At 39.3% G+C, this 16,048-nt stretch overlaps 1 protein-coding gene across 1 annotated transcript in view; it reads right to left on the reverse strand.

Annotated features, from left to right (window-relative positions):
* LOC117357657 (synaptosomal-associated protein 25) overlaps positions 1-16,048 on the reverse strand; it is a 98,526-nt gene that overhangs the window by 23,264 nt on the left and 59,214 nt on the right. The window lies entirely within an intron of this gene.

Genomic DNA, 16,048 nt, shown 5'->3' on the forward strand with positions numbered 1-16,048 from the left:
CAAAAGGGGCTAATTGTAAAACTTTAATCACATTTCTGCAGAATTTAGGACAGTAAAAATATATAAAATCAATCCTAACAATAAAAAAAAAAGATTTTAAAATGTGTTTTTGTTAATCATCTCTTAGAATTATATTGACTAAAAAGATCCAAGAGCTCAACAGAACTGACAGGAAAAAGAACTAGAAAACACAGAAATGGTAAATGGGGATAAAATGTAGAAATGGAATTAAACAACATAGTTCACAGTTAGAAAGACACACATTTTACAGGTTGTGGGTTTAGAAGTCTTCACGAGATTACTGCAACAGTTTTCTCGAGGTTTATTCATTGAGTTCATACTGATGAGTGTGGAAAACTGTAAAGAAACATTATCACCATTAAGGTAGCTAACACACTTTATATTATTATTGTGGTTTTATTTTACAAAAAAGAAAAGTGTGGAGTAATGAGGTAATTATTTAATCTCAAGTCCAATATGAAAGAGTCTTGGGCTCTGTGTGATTCCGCTGAGTTCTTACAAGGACCTTATGGACTTTCCTCTCCAACCAATGATGACATCTGGTTCAATATTTTTTCAGGCAGTACCAAAGTAGATGCTTTGTTCTGATGCTAACATATCCATTAGAACTTTTTTCTTCCTCCTTGATAGCATAATAAGCATAATTTTCTTTTATACATAACTAAGAGCCCCTTAATGCAGGAATTAATATACACTTATGGGCTGATTCTGTAAAGGGTGCCTAACTTAATTGGCAAAATACCCTTAACAGCCTCAATAATTGGCTTAAAAATGTAAATTGGGTGATAGGTGCCTATCTGATTCTATAAAAGATAGATGCCTATCGCAATGCGCTTAGCGGAGCCTAAGTGGGTGTTTCTATGGGCAGAGCGTGAGTTAGGCACAACTAAGCGCAATTTTCCAAAAACATAGGCACTTGAAATGTAGGCCTTTAAAACCCTTACCTACATTTCAGACACCCAAGCTTTTACATAGGCGCCGCTAGTCGTGATTCTGTAAACGACGCCTATGTGTGATTGATTCGCAACCGGTGCCATTTTTTTAAGACGCCGTTTATAGAATCAGCCCCTAACAGTTAAAGCAGCAAATTAAACTTAGAGCAAGCTAATTCCCGCATTAACTGTGACAGATAGGGAATAGGGTATGGACTGGGCAAGAACTGTATCCTATACCTACAGGGGAATGGTCCTTACAATTGAATGAGCCAATTAGCATCAATAATTGCCCATTAACAATCAATTATTGCTGATAATTGGAAACAATTGGCATGCATCAGTGCCTCTTCCTTGTCAGTATTTTACAGAAATGTGCATGTAAATATTTAAGCGTGGATTTGAAAAGTGGATTTGGCCGTGGGAGGGGCATGAACGGGTCAGGGGCATTCCTAGAATTCAGGTGTAGCATTAAAGAACATGGCAGATCTACGCCTGATTTAGGCACAAGGATTTATTTCAGGCTGGTGCAGATCTTTGTGCCCAAACTGGGCAAAGATCCCAGTGTTAACCACTATTCCATGAACAGCGCCCAACTAGGAGCACCAATTATAGGATAGCGCTTAATGCTAATTTTGTTGGGGCTACTCAGATCTGAGCACCATTTACGGAACTTAACCCTTAACATATAATACCTTATCATACTTTAAAGGCGGCAGAAAATGCAGAGCAGTTAATGCCACCTCAATAGGTTGCATTAAGGCAGTAATTCTACAGGGATCCGCCTAGTTTTAGGTGGCTGGAACACATGGCAATGGCGGTATTCTAGTCATTTGCATGCTTAAGTTGCCATATGCAAGGGAAAATACCTTTTATAGAATTCTAGCAGCAAAGTATGCATCATAATTTGCTGGTGTGTACTTTGCTGGTGTGCATCCAGGTGGATTTTGGGTGGAGTGCGGGCAGAGTGTAAAGGTACATGTTTAAAGTACAAAATATTATCATTTTCACATATGTGTGCCAACTCCAATCATAGGTATTTATACCAATTATAAAAACATACGAATTGCCATATTGGCCCAGCATCCTGCTTCCAACAGTGACTAATCCAGGCCACAAGTACCTGGCAGAATCCCGAAGAGTTACTAGATTTCATGCTACTGATACCTGATACTGACTTTCCATGTGTCAACCATGATAGCAGTTTATGAACTTTTCCTCCAAGAACTGTCCCAAACCTTTTCTGAAACTCAGACATGATAACTACCAGTATCACATCTTCTGGAAATGAGTTTCAAAGCTTAACTATTAGTGAAAAACTATTGCATCCTACTCATTTAAAAAGTATTACTATGTAACTTCATGGAGCGTCCTTTCATCTTTGTAATTTTTAAAAGAGTAAACAATTGATTGGCATCTACCTGCTCTACTCCACTCAGGATATTGTAGACCTCTATCATATCCTCCCTCAGCTGTCTCTTCTCCATGCTGAAGAGCCCTAACCTCTTAAGCCTTTCCTCATATATCTTTTTTGAGATACAACAGCCAGAATTGCATATAGTACTCAAGGTGAGGTTGAACTATGGAGAGATATAGATGCATTATAATGTTCCTTGTCACAATCTCTATACCTTTGCTAAAATTTCTAACATTCTATTTGGGGTTTTTTTTTGGCTGTTCCTGCACATCAAACATAAGATTTCAACGTACTGTCTGCCAGCTATAGGGCTGGTGTAAGAAATCATGCCTTAATGCCTCAATGTATGCATTTACATTTTCAGCCATTTGTGCTGAAAGAAAACTAGGAGCTTATGTTTCATTTTAGAATAGATGCCTTAACCAATGCCCATAGTGGATGCTCTGTTATCAAATTACCCTTTCAGGGTCCAATTCTATATATGTCACCTATAATATCAGCACTGACAGAATCATGTCTAGCGATGCCTAAGTGGTGTTAGGCACTGCTAGGCGTCAGAACGTTTAGGCACACCATATTTACGAGATCTGTTCAAAAATTTCCAGGACTTATTTTATAAAAATTTATTACCCCAACGGAAGAAAAAGCCTCAGGTTTGTTCTGGCAGAGCAAAAATGCTCAAACATCCTCCACCCACATCATCAGCGAAAAAACTTCCATAGAGAATATATCTTGGAAAATTGAAGTTGCCACTGTCCTTTAGAACCAATCTGGTATTACTATGGCTGAGTTGGTCAGCCAATGAGGAGAAACCAACACTCCCCATAGCAGTAACGTGGAGGTGAGTGATTGGTGAGTCTTCCTATAAGAAACACTGAGATGCCGCTATGAAAACAGGACGCTGGTGAGATCATGCGAGCAAACATTTCAGTGAGTAATATGGTTTAATTCCTTTTAAGAATACTATACTGTTTAAGAAAGATGAGAGATCTTTTCATGCAATTATTTTTATAGAACTGTGTGAAGAAAGTGGGAGTCTGGGAGCCCGGAAGCAACGGTCTGATACCGTGAAACGTTGGCTATTAATTAAGATGCCACTTAAAATCCTACAACGCAGTTTCCAGTATTGCTATTCAACATCTCAGTCTCACATTAAGATTAGCATAGTGGCAATTGTATATTTTCTACAGAAGTTTTTTCGCCGATGATGTGGGTGGAGGAGGTTTGAGCATTTATGCTCTGCCAGAACAAACCTGAGGCTTTTTCTTTCGTTGGGATAATACGCTTAGCCTAACAAGTGCAACAATTCTATTTATTGTTATTTATTTACCCACTTCCACCATTTTATATTGATTAGTAATAAAAATTTATTAAACAGTTTTACAACTTATTCCATTGGGTCCCCTTCAAAGTACTCCCATTCCCTACGTAAATACTTTTCCCAATGTCATTTCGACTTCTGGAAACAGTCCTTAAATACATCTTCAGGAATCGCCAAGAGTTGCTGCGTCAAATTTTGCTTTATGTCTTCAATGGTATCAAATCGCTTTCCTTTCAGCGTGGATTTAAATTTATGAAACAAGAATTTAGCAGGGGCCAAGTCAGGAGAGTAAGGTGGCTGGGGAAGAACTGTCACCTCATTTTTGCGCAAAATTCATGAATTTTGATGCATTTAAAACACCTTCCATGACTCATGTCATGTTCCCCATATGCTACTTTCAACATTTCATAAGTTTCTGTAGCAGTCTTATCCAATTTAAAACAGAACTTGAGCTGCTCACTGAGGTCGCACATGATGAAAAATAGCCAATCACAATAACACATTTTCACAAAAACTGCTATAGCTCAGAGACAAAAACAGATATCAACAAACAGACAAAAAGGAGATTATTCATGAGGTTTCAAGCTACTCAGCACCACCTAGCGCATCTCAAAAGAACTTCCCTTTGGTATGCAATTGAAACTGTCCTGGTGCTTTTTGAACAGACCTCGTATACCAGGGTTTTCTTCTCCTAAATGCCTGTGCCTTAATGTGTGTACAATGGCATCAAAATAAAAAACAGGCCCATAACCTGAAACCATGCCCAGAATCTGCCCCTAGCCAGACTCACTTTTAGGGCGCTTTCAACTAGGCACATACCATGTTGTACTATTTGCCTACCAAGTTGGGTGCCTAACTTTCAATTAAAGTCCAATTGATATCAATTTTGAGTTAATTGCCATTTATTGATGCCGATTAAGCCTATTAATTAAATTAGGCTCCTACATCGGCTAGGTGTGCCGATGTAGGCACTTAACTTTAGGTGGACTTTAGAGAATTTGGAGGTCAGTGTATTCATGCTATGTGTGTTGCAGTTAGTTGTGCTACGGTCTGAATTCTATAAATGGCACCTCAAAAACCAGCACCAAAAGAAATATCACTCAGCACTATTCTATAAATAGCGGCATTTATAGAATCAGAAAAACTGGAACAAATTTCTGTAGTACTGGAAGATGTATTGGGGTAATTTGACAAATTGAACAGTAGCAAATTGCCTGGACCTGACGGTATACATCCCAGAGTACTGGCACAATTGAATATTTTAAAATAGTACTATTGTCAGTGATTTGTAATTTATCTTCCAACATGGTACCAGAAGACTGGAGGGTGGGCAATGTAACACCAATTTTTAAAAAGGGTACCAGAGGTGATCAAGAAAATTGTAGACTGGCAAGTCTGACTTTGGTGCTGGGCAAAATGGTAGAGACTATTTTAAAGAACAAAATGACAGAACATATACTTAAGCATGGATTAATGTGACAAAGCCAATATGGATTTAGTTAAGGGAAATCTTGCCTCACCTATCTACTACATTTCTTTGAAAGGGGGAATGAACATGTGGATAAAGGTGTGTTGGTCGATAGCTACTTGATGCAGGGTTCCACGTTAGGAGTCACCGCCCAGGAAAAGGATCTAGGTGCTATCGTTGAGGATACGTTGAAACCCTGAATTCAGTGTGTGTGGCGGCTAAGAAAGCAAATTGAATGTTATGAATTATCAGGAAAGGAATGGAAATGAAAAATGTTATAATGACTTTGGATTGCTCTATGGTTCAGCCACACCTCAAATACTGTGTTCAATTCTGGTCACCGTGTCTCAAAAAAGTGGAATTAGAAAAGGTACAGCGAAGAGTAACAAAAATGATAAAAGATATGTGACGACTTCCCTATGAAGAAAGGCTAAGCTAGGGCTCTTCAGCCTGGATAAGGGATGGTTCGGGGAGATATGATAGAGATCTATAAAATACTGAATGAAGTGGAAAGAGTAAATGTGAATCACTTGTTTACTCTTTCCAAAAATACTAGGACTAGGGGGCATGTGATGAAGCTACTAAGCAGCAGAAAATATTTCTGGTAACTCAACTTGTAATTAAACTCTGTGATTTGTTGCTGAAGAATATGGTGAAAGCAGTTAGCTTAACAGGGTTTTTAAAAGTTTAGATAATTTCCTAAAATAAAAGTCCATAAGTCATTATTAAGATGGTTTGAGGAAATCCACTGCTTATTCCTAAAATAAGCAGCATAAAATCTGTTTTACTTCTTGGGATCTTTCCAGGTACTTGTGACCTAGATTGGCCAATGTTGAAAACAGGATACTGGGCTTGATGGTCCTTTGGTCTGTCCCAGCATGGCAACTCTTATATTCTTATGACACAGTAAGAAGTATTAACATATCCAGATTAAGACTGAAGAGTCAAAGATTCTGAGGAACTACAAAATAGGTGGCAGTCAGTGCACACATGCTTTAAAAAAAAAAAAAATAGCTGCACATTAATGGCAACATTAATGCAGGGTTACCAGACGTCCGGTTTTACATGGACATGTCCTCTTCTTAGAGGGCATGTCTGGGCGTCCGGATGGCTTTTCAAAACATGGGACTTTGTCTGGGTTTTGATAAGCAGATTATGTCGGGAGAGGCATCCGCGCATGTGTGGATGCCCGACCGAGATGAGCAAGTTGAGTGGGTGGGGCTTAGAACAGGTCTAGGGGTGAGGCTGGGGCATGGTGTGGGTGTAATGGGGCAGGGATGGGTGGAATTGGGCGGGTCTATGGGTCTGGATTTTACATACATAAAATCTGGTAACCCTACATTAATGTTTATAGTTTACAAATTATTTAAAGTTTGATATACTGCGTAGCCTATTAGGATACAGGTGCTTTACAAAATAAAACAAAATTCATATACAGGAAAGAGCACCATATGATAGAGTAGGAAAGACTTACATCATTCATGTTTTTAATATGAACGTACTGCTGTAATCTGCTTTGTATAAAGGTGGAATATTCAAGGGGCGTTCAATAATTTATCTACCTCAGTAATTTATCTACCTCAGGAAAGAAGAGTTTTCAAAAAGTTTTTGTTTTCCCAATATAGTCCCCTGATAACTCTATACACTTCATCCACTTTTCCTGCAATGACTTTAACCCTTTTGAAAATAATTCTTCTGTTTGACCTTCAAACCAGGACATCACAGCTTCCTTGATGTCTTCATAACTTTAAAACCGCTGTCTACGAAGAGGTTTCTTCAAAACTCAGAACAGGAAATAATCTGATGAACCCAGGTCTGGACTGTAGGGTGCATAGTTTAACTGCTGAAATCCACATTCTCAGATGGCAGCCTGTGATTGTCTTGAAGAAGCAGCATGCCTACTGTGAGTTTTACTTGTCTTTTCTCCTTGATTGACTCCCGCAAAGCGATCATTTTGTTGGCGTAACTCTCCTTGGTTATGGTTGTCAGTTGCCATGACTTTGCCTGCAGATTTTTCTGTATTGAACTTTTCGGGGGCAGGGGATGACTTGTGCTTCCCACTGCTTTGACTCCATTTTGAACTCAGGATCTCTGTGATAGACCCAAGTCTCAACTCTAGTCACCAAATGATGAAAATAAATTCACTAAGCTTTTGTGGTTAGGTTCAAGATTGGACTATCTTCCTCCTACTGTAGCTCTGGTATCTGGGTCCTCCTTACCAACTGAGTTCTCTGCTAAGATATTGGGAGTCCTTTTTGATTCCTCTCTTTCCTTTAAGGACCAAATTAATTCCTTGGTCAAGAAATGTTTCTTTGGTTTGCGAATGTTGAGGAAGGTTAGACATCTTTTTCATCACCGTCATTTTTCTATCTTAATTCAATCAATTATATTATCTCGTCTTGATTATTGTAACGCTATCTACCTCGGCATTACAAAAATTTGTCTTCATAGATTACAATTAATTCAGAATACTGCTGCGAAGCTGATCTTTGAAAAACGTAAATTTGACCATGTGACTCCTTTGCTTCAGAGTCTTAATTGACTCCCGGTTTATTTTAGAATTCAATTTAAATGCGCTTGTATTTCTTTTAAAATTCTACATGGTATCTTTAGTCCTCTTATTCCTTTATTTTGGAATGTTTATCGATTCTCCTTTGCAAGAGGTATCCAACAATTTAAACTCTCCCTTCCTTCTAAAAAAGGAATTAAAGGAGTCAAGATCTTCAGTCAATCTTTGGTCTTTAAATTCTCTCAACTCTGGAATGATCTCCCCTTTTTTTTAAGGAGTTCCAGTTCGTTTCAATTTTTCTGTAAATCTTTAAAAACTACTCTATTTGCCAAACATTTCGAAAACTAATTCTTTTGAAATTTTGCTATTATCTTCTATTTATCATTTGTAAATCATTCCCTGTTTATTTAATTGCTGTAAACCGAGTAGAACCTTCTTAGAATGATGACTCGGTATACAAAGTTAAGCTTTAGTTTAGTTTCAAGGGAGAAGAGGCCCAGTTTCTCTAGACTCTTGCTATATGGCAACTCCTCCAGCCCCTTAATCATTTTAGTCGCTTTTCTCTGGATCCTTTCGAGTAGTACCGTGTCCTTCTTCATGTACGGCGACCAGTGCTGGACGCAGTACTCCAGGTGAGGGCACACCATGGCCCGGTACAGCGGCATGATAACCTCCAATCTCCAATCTGTTCGTGATCCCCTTCTTTATCATTCCTAGCATTCTGTTCACCCTTTTCACCACTGCCGCACATTGCGTGGACGGCTTCATCAACTTGTCGATCAGAACTCCCAAGTCTCTTTCCTGCGAGGTCTCTCCAAGTACCGCCCCGGACATCCTGTATTTGTGCATGAGATTTTTGTTACCAACATGCATCACTTTACACTTATCCATTTTGAACCTCATTTGCCATGTTGATGCCCATTTCTCGAGCTTGTTTATGTCACGTTGCAGGTCTTCGCAATCCTCCTGTGTTTTCACTACTCTGAATAACTTCGTATCGTCCACAAATTTAATCACCTCACTCGTCGTACCAATGTCTAGATCGTTTATAAAGATGTTGAAGAGCACAGATCCAAGCACCGAGCCCTGGGGCACCCCACTGGTGATGCTCTTCCAGTCCGAATATTGTCCATTTACCCCCACTCTCTGTTTCCTATGCTCCAGACAGTTTTTAATCCACTTGAGTATTTCACCCTCGATTCCATGGCTTGCAATTTTGCAAAGTAGTCGTTTATGTGGAACCTTGTCGAACGCCTTCTGAAAATCCAGATATACAATGTCGACCGGGTCGCCCTTTTATATCTGCCTGCATTACCAATACAACAAACTATTGGGAAAATCAATTCAAATCAGCTCTCTCTACAGTATATTACTATATCTTACTAAAAAAAGCAATATAGAAAATATTTTCATTTATTTAACAAATCTTTATACATAATCATTACATCATACTCTTTAAATAATTCAAATATCCTCTTAACATTATTTATAAATACTTTTCTAAAGAACTAGAGTCCCCTTTCCAATTATAATGACTAAGATAAATGACCTATAAAATGTTCAATTCTCACTGTGTTCCAAACCACAATCTTCTTAAACTACGGCAGGAAATTTCATGGTATTATCTACAATGACACTTAGGGCTCTTTTTACAAAGGTGCGTTAGGGCCTTAACGTGCGGAATAGCGCGCGCTAGCTGCTACCGCCTCTTCTTGAGCAGGCGGTAGTTTTTCGGGTAGCATACACTATAGCGTGCGCTAAAAAAACGCTAGCGCACCTTTGTAAAAGGAGCCCTTAGACCTTTTCAATGGATGCTGACTAAAGAGTGACTAAAGATTCATCCCCATCCCCTCATCATCACCACATTTTCATCCCCATCCTCTCACTGTCTCAACAGTGAAGCACATTTTTCATCCACATCCACTCCCTGTCCTGGTTTTTTTTCATCCCCACCCCTGCACCCTTAATTTTCATCACCTCATCTCCCCGCTGAAAGCAGAAATACGATTTTATAGAACTATATGAGCCTAAGGCATTGCAAATAAACATTTTAAGCCTGTAGGGGGGGTTTTGTTTCTAATTTTTATTTTTATTTAAAGAATATCAATAAAAGTACAACTTGTGAGATATGCTGGGTTCTACATTGTGCACTGAAAGTCAATCAGCAGCTCAATACGAGTGATATTTTAGGGCTCCTTTTATCAAGCCGCGCTAGCGGGGTTAACGCATGCGATGTTTCATCACGTGCTAACCCTCGCGCTGGCCAAAAACCACCACCTGCTCAAGAGGAGGCGGTAGCGGCTAGCGCAGCCGGCGGTTTAAAGCGCGCTATTACGTGCGTTAAACTACTAGCGCGGCTTGATAAAAGGAACCCTTAGTCTTGATAATTTTAGTTCTAATTATTCATGCACAAAAACATATCAAGAACATCCCTCAATATCACTCAAAAATAACATTATACATTGTAAAAGCAAGCCAATATCACATGAGTTACCCCCTCTTTTACGAAGGTGCGCTAACCGTCCATAGACTAACATGCATGAGTTAACATTTAGCACGTGCTAATCGTTTAGTACACCTTAGTAAAAGAGGGCCTTAGTGATTTTCTCAGCGTGAAGGCAAACAAAAAAACACAAACAGGCAATGTCCATTCCTGAGCAACAAAAACAAAGCTACCAAATAAAGGGAAAAAAAAAATTAATCAAGTTCTCATACAACTCTCGGAATATCACATGTAAATAACTTAGGGGTCCTTTTACTAAGGCGCGCCAGCCTATTTAGTACGCGCTAAATTCGAACTCATCCATAGAATATAATGGGCGCGTTAGCACTTAGTGTGTGCTAAATCAGCTGGTGCGCCTTAGTAAAAGGACCCCTTAGTGCTTTTCTCTCATTCGTTTCCACGAACTCTGAAACCAATACAGGCAATCCTTAAAATTAACCATTAGCACATGGCTTATTGCCTTTTCAGTGAGAAGCCAAACAGGACGCATTTCAGAAAAGGAGGACGGATTGAGACATCTGGGTTTTACTTCCATTGCAAGCAATGGAGGTAAAAAACGGATGTCTCAATCCGTACTCCTTTTCTGGAGCCATATGGTAACCGTAGGACAGTGGTCTCTGCTAATTTTTAAGTGAGGGCCATTCTGGGTCCAAAAGAACTGAAGGAGCAGACAAACATCTTCCTACTTAGGGCCATGACACCAATAACGCTTTTCAATCTTCACTCCTACTAGAACACCTGGCCTCGGTCACACATACAGAACACAGATAAACCCTATGCAGAATCATGACTACAAACTGAACGTACTAATATACACAAATGAAACCCTATGATGCCAGACTCTGCATACAGTGCAACACCAGAGAAGTAGAAACAAATGCACTTCTTCCTGAACAGTATAAAATATAGACAGCAGAAGTAAATTCTCAAAACCACCATATTTCAATCACTAAACTGAAAATAAAATCATTTTTCCTACCTTTGTTGTCTGGTGATTTTATTTTTCAAATCATCTTTTCTGAGTCTCTGGTTGTACTTCCTTCTGTCTGTGCTCTTAACTCTGTTTTCAGGGCCTTCTTATCCACTGGCTGTTTTTCTCTCCTTCACTCTCTGCCCTACATTCATCATTTTCTAAGGTCTTCCTGCAATGTTTTACAGTCTGCATGCATTTTAAAAACTTTGCATCATCTGCAAATTTAGTCACCTCACTTGTCTCCCTGACCTAAGGAATATTGTTATATCTAACCATGCTCATTGTAGTGTGAAGATTTCTGATTTGTGAGTTGAAAAGAAGTAGACACTGGACTTTTAATAACTCTACTTCAGAACAATGTTATATGGCAGACTTATCTTGACAAGGATTTTTTAGAAATTAACTTAAACTCTTGCCTTACAATATATAGAAACATAGAAACATGATGGCAGATAAAGGCCAAATGGCCCTTCCAGTCTGCCCATCCACAGGAACCATTATCTCTTCCTCTCTCTAAGAGATCCCACGTGCCTATCCCTCGTTTTCTTGAATTCAGACACAGTCTCTGTCTTCACCATCTCTTCCAGGAGACTGTTCTACACATCTACCACCCTTTTTATATAAAAGTATTTCCTTGGAGTTCTCCTGAGCCTATCACCTCTTAACTTCATCCTTTGACCTCTCATTCTAGAGTTTCCTTTCAAATGAAAGAGACTCGACTCGTGCATTTATGCCATGTAGGTATTTAAATGTCTCTATCATATCTCCCCTCTCCCACCTTTCCTCTAAAGCAGGGGTGTCAAAGTCCCTCCTCGAGGGCCGCAATCCAGTCGGGTTTTCAGGATTTCCCCAATGAATATGCATGAGATCTGTTTGCATGCGCTGCTTTCATTGTATGCTAATAGATCTCATGCATATTCATTGGGGAAATCCTGAAAACCCGACTGGATTGCGGCCCTCGAGGAGGGACTTTGACACCCCTGCTCTAAAGTATACATTGAGATCTTTAAGTCTGTCCCCATACACCTTATAACAAAGACCACATGCCATTTTAATAGCCTTCCTCTAGACAGACAGCTTTACATGGATATTTTATTTTAAAAACTGCCTATGTTAAGCATCAAAAAGAGGATTCTGTACTTATAAGTATTTGGAAAAATATAATTTATGGTTTTAAACTATAACTTAAACAGACTGGGTCACTTCAGGTTTACAGCGAATTGCAGGGACCCAGGATAAATTTAAATGTGCTATATCATTGTCAACTGGACTTCATAAACTTGAAACTAAAATTGACCCATTTTGAAAAATGAAATAAAAAATAATTGACTTCTAGCTTGTAAGTTGTGGAAATTGCAAACTGAGAGTACAAGAGAAAAACCAGTGAGATACTTGAAAGAATCCGGGTCTATACATGAAAGTTTCTGTGAATTTTACAAAGACCTCAATATAAAAGACCCTCATATTCAAGAGAAGGAATTTTCAGTAAATTTGAAAAGGCAGAATTCACCTGTTCTGGCTAAATTGATGGCTCCAGTAACACTAACTGAGGTTGTAATAGCAAATGTGCTTTGCTGTTGAGCAAGACCCCTGGCCTTGACATCTTCACTAGTGAATTTTATGAGTTATGCTATCCAGTTGGCCCCTTTGTTATCAGAGATGCTGAATACTGTTCACACAGGGCAAGGGCTGCCACTTTCTATGAAAAAGGCTTGGATTGCTGTTATTCCCAAGCCTCAGAAGATTAGGTCAGAATGTCAGTACTATCACCCAATTTCAGTATTAAACATAGATCTAAAAATTCTGGTGAAGGTGCTAGCAGTGAAGCTGGTATGAAGCTCTATCATTTCTAATCCACCCTAAATCAAGAAGATGATTTTATTCCTAAGTGACAGGCTTCTGATGGCATACATAGAACCACTGATATTCTTTTTTTTTATACACTCTTGTAGTATACCATTATGTTTACTAAGTTTAGACAACTTAAAGGTATTTGATTGCGTGCACTGGGGGGTTTCCTGATCAGGTTTTGGATATATTTGCCATTGGTTCTAGTTTTAGGATTTGGGTCCATCAACTTTATACTAATTTCACGGCTTGTGTTTGTGTTTATGGGAGCTATATTACAATTTCTTTTCCTCTCTAGACCATGCTATGGAACAGGGCTGTTCCCTGTCTCCCCTGTTGTTCATATTAACCATTGAACCCTTAGCTTACACTGTTTAGGGTAATATAGACAGCTCTTTCCCTGGGAGGAATGGAATTCAAAGTGTCTCTCTTTGTCAAATGGCATTCTTTTATCACTAATGAGATCTAGGATTTCTGTTCCTTACTTGATTCTTGAAATTCAATAGTATTCTAAAGTTTCAGGATTTACATAAGAATAGCTTTACTGGGTCAGACCAATGGTCCATCTAGACCAGGGCTCTCAAAGTCCTTCCTTGAGGGCCGCAATCCAGTCGGGTTTTCAGGATTTCCCCAATGAATATGCATGAGATCTATGTGCATGCACTGCTTTCAATGCATATTCATTGGGGAAATCCTGAAAACCCAACCGGATTGCGGCCCTCAAGGAGGGACTTTGAGATCCCTGATCTAGACCATCTTCACTGTGACCAATCCAGGTCACAAGTACCTGGCAGAAACCCAAAAAGTAACAACATTCCATGCTACCGAGCCTAGGGCAGCATTGGCTTCCCCCATGTCTGTCTCAATAGCAGCAAATCTTTTTTAAGCTCATCTATGTTAACCACGGTTACCACATCCTCTGGCAACATGTTCTAGAGCAGGGGTCTCAAAGTCCCTCCTTGAGGGCCGCAATCCAGTCAGGTTTTTAGGATTTCCCCAATGAATATGCATGAGATCTATGTGCATGCACTGCTTTCAATGCATATTCATTGGGGAAATCCTGAAAACCCGACTGGATTGCGGCCCTCAAGGAGGGACTTTGAGATCCCTGTTCTAGAGCTTAATATTCTTTGAGTGAAAAAAAAAATATTTCCTTCTATTGGTTTTAAAAGTATTTCCCTGTAACTTTATCGAGTGTCCACCTAGTCTTTGTCATTTTTGATGGAGTAAAAAAATCAATTCACTTGTACCCATTCTATACCACTTAGGATTTTGTAGACTTCAATCTTATCTCCCCCTCAGCCATCTTTTTTTCAAGCTGAAGAGCCCCAACCTCTTTAGTCTTTCCTCATATGAGAGGAGTTCCATCCCCTTTATCATTTTGGTCACTCTTCTTTGAACCTTTTCTAGTTCTGCTATATCTTTTTTGAGATAAGGTTACCAGAATTGAATGCAAAACTCAAGGTGAGGTTGCACCATGGAGTGATACAGAGGCATTACAAAATTCTTGGAGCCCAATTCACTAAACTAACCGATCCTGTAATGATCGTCACTAAACCAGTTTGACTGTTTTTGCGATCGTTCATGTTCCCCAACCCAAATCACAAAACTGCTATCCGATGTTCTTTTCCGAGCACTCACCCAATCTCCGATCTGAGCATGCTAATGAGGGGAAATGCCAGGCAAAAGTAGGCAGTGATCAAATCATAAAGCAGAAGAAGAAATAGCGATCGGGTTTGCCGATCCGAAAAAGAGCGACTGCTGAGGACCAGTCGCTTGCTATCCTTGCCGGCTCTTCTGCCCTGAAATATCAGTATCGAGGTTACAATCCTGCATAAAACAACTAATAAAAATAACTATAAAATAACTTTAGATATGCACAAGAACTCATTCATGAGTTATATTCTGTATCATGCACATTGCGAGCACGTGTGTTTCAAGTGCAGGTTTAAAGCATATTGAAGTTCTGTTCGATACATGGCCATAGTCTGCCTACACAAAAAATATAAGGCACGACGGCGGTCACAAAGCTTTCCTTTTTAAAAATTACCAAGTAGTAGGACCAGTATTAATAAACTGAATTCACCCCTCCCCCTTCCTTATGGGAAAATAAACCACACCCACTAACTACATAGTAAAGCAAGAAGAACAAGCGCATGTGCATATTGCATCAAGAACCCATAAGAAAACTCGGCACATACATTTTGATTGCTCTTACACCGATCCATCGTATTGCTATAGGGCATGTGTTCAATCAGATCATATGCATGTAAACTCAGTTGTATATCGGTTGCTCGGCAAAAATCGTCCAGAGAATCAGCCAACAACTATCCCGTCGGTGAGTTTAGTGAATCAGGCCCTTAGTCTTGTTTACCTTCCCTTTTCTAATAATTCCTAGCATCTTGTTTGCTTTTTTAGCCGCTACCGCACATTTGGTTTAAGGTTTCAGCGTATTGTCTACTATCTGATTCATTGGATTTAGAATTAAAATTCTCTGATGGATAAATAAGCAACTTTAAAAATACGTGGGGTGTTCAATAATTTATCTACCTCAATAGGAAAGAAAAGTTTTCAAAAAATTTTTGTTTTATGTTTCAATATAGGCCCCTGATAGCTCCATACATTTCATCCACTTTTCCTGCAATGACTTTAGCCCCTTTGAAAAGAATTCTTCTGTTTGACCTTCAAACCAGGATGTCACAACTTCCTTTACGTCTTCATCACTTGAAGACTGCTGTCCACTGAGAGATTTCTTCAAAACTCAGAACAGGAAATAATCTAAGGGAGCCAGGTCAGAACTGTAGGATGGATGGTTCGGCTGCTGAAATCCACTTTCTCAGATGGCAGCCTGTGATTGTTGTGACATATACACCGGCGCATTATCATGAAGAAGCAGCAAACCTGCTGTGAGTTTTACTCATCTTTTCTCCTTGATTGACTCCCACAAAGAAATCATTGTGTTGGCGTAATTCTTCCCAGTTATGGTTGTCTTGTGTGGCTTGAACTCCAGAAGCATCCCAGAAGATGGCTGCCATGGCTTTGCCTGTAGATTTTTC

Source organism: Geotrypetes seraphini, chromosome 3, assembly GCF_902459505.1.
Source record: "Geotrypetes seraphini chromosome 3, aGeoSer1.1, whole genome shotgun sequence".
In the NCBI taxonomy this organism is placed as follows: domain Eukaryota; kingdom Metazoa; phylum Chordata; class Amphibia; order Gymnophiona; family Dermophiidae; genus Geotrypetes; species Geotrypetes seraphini.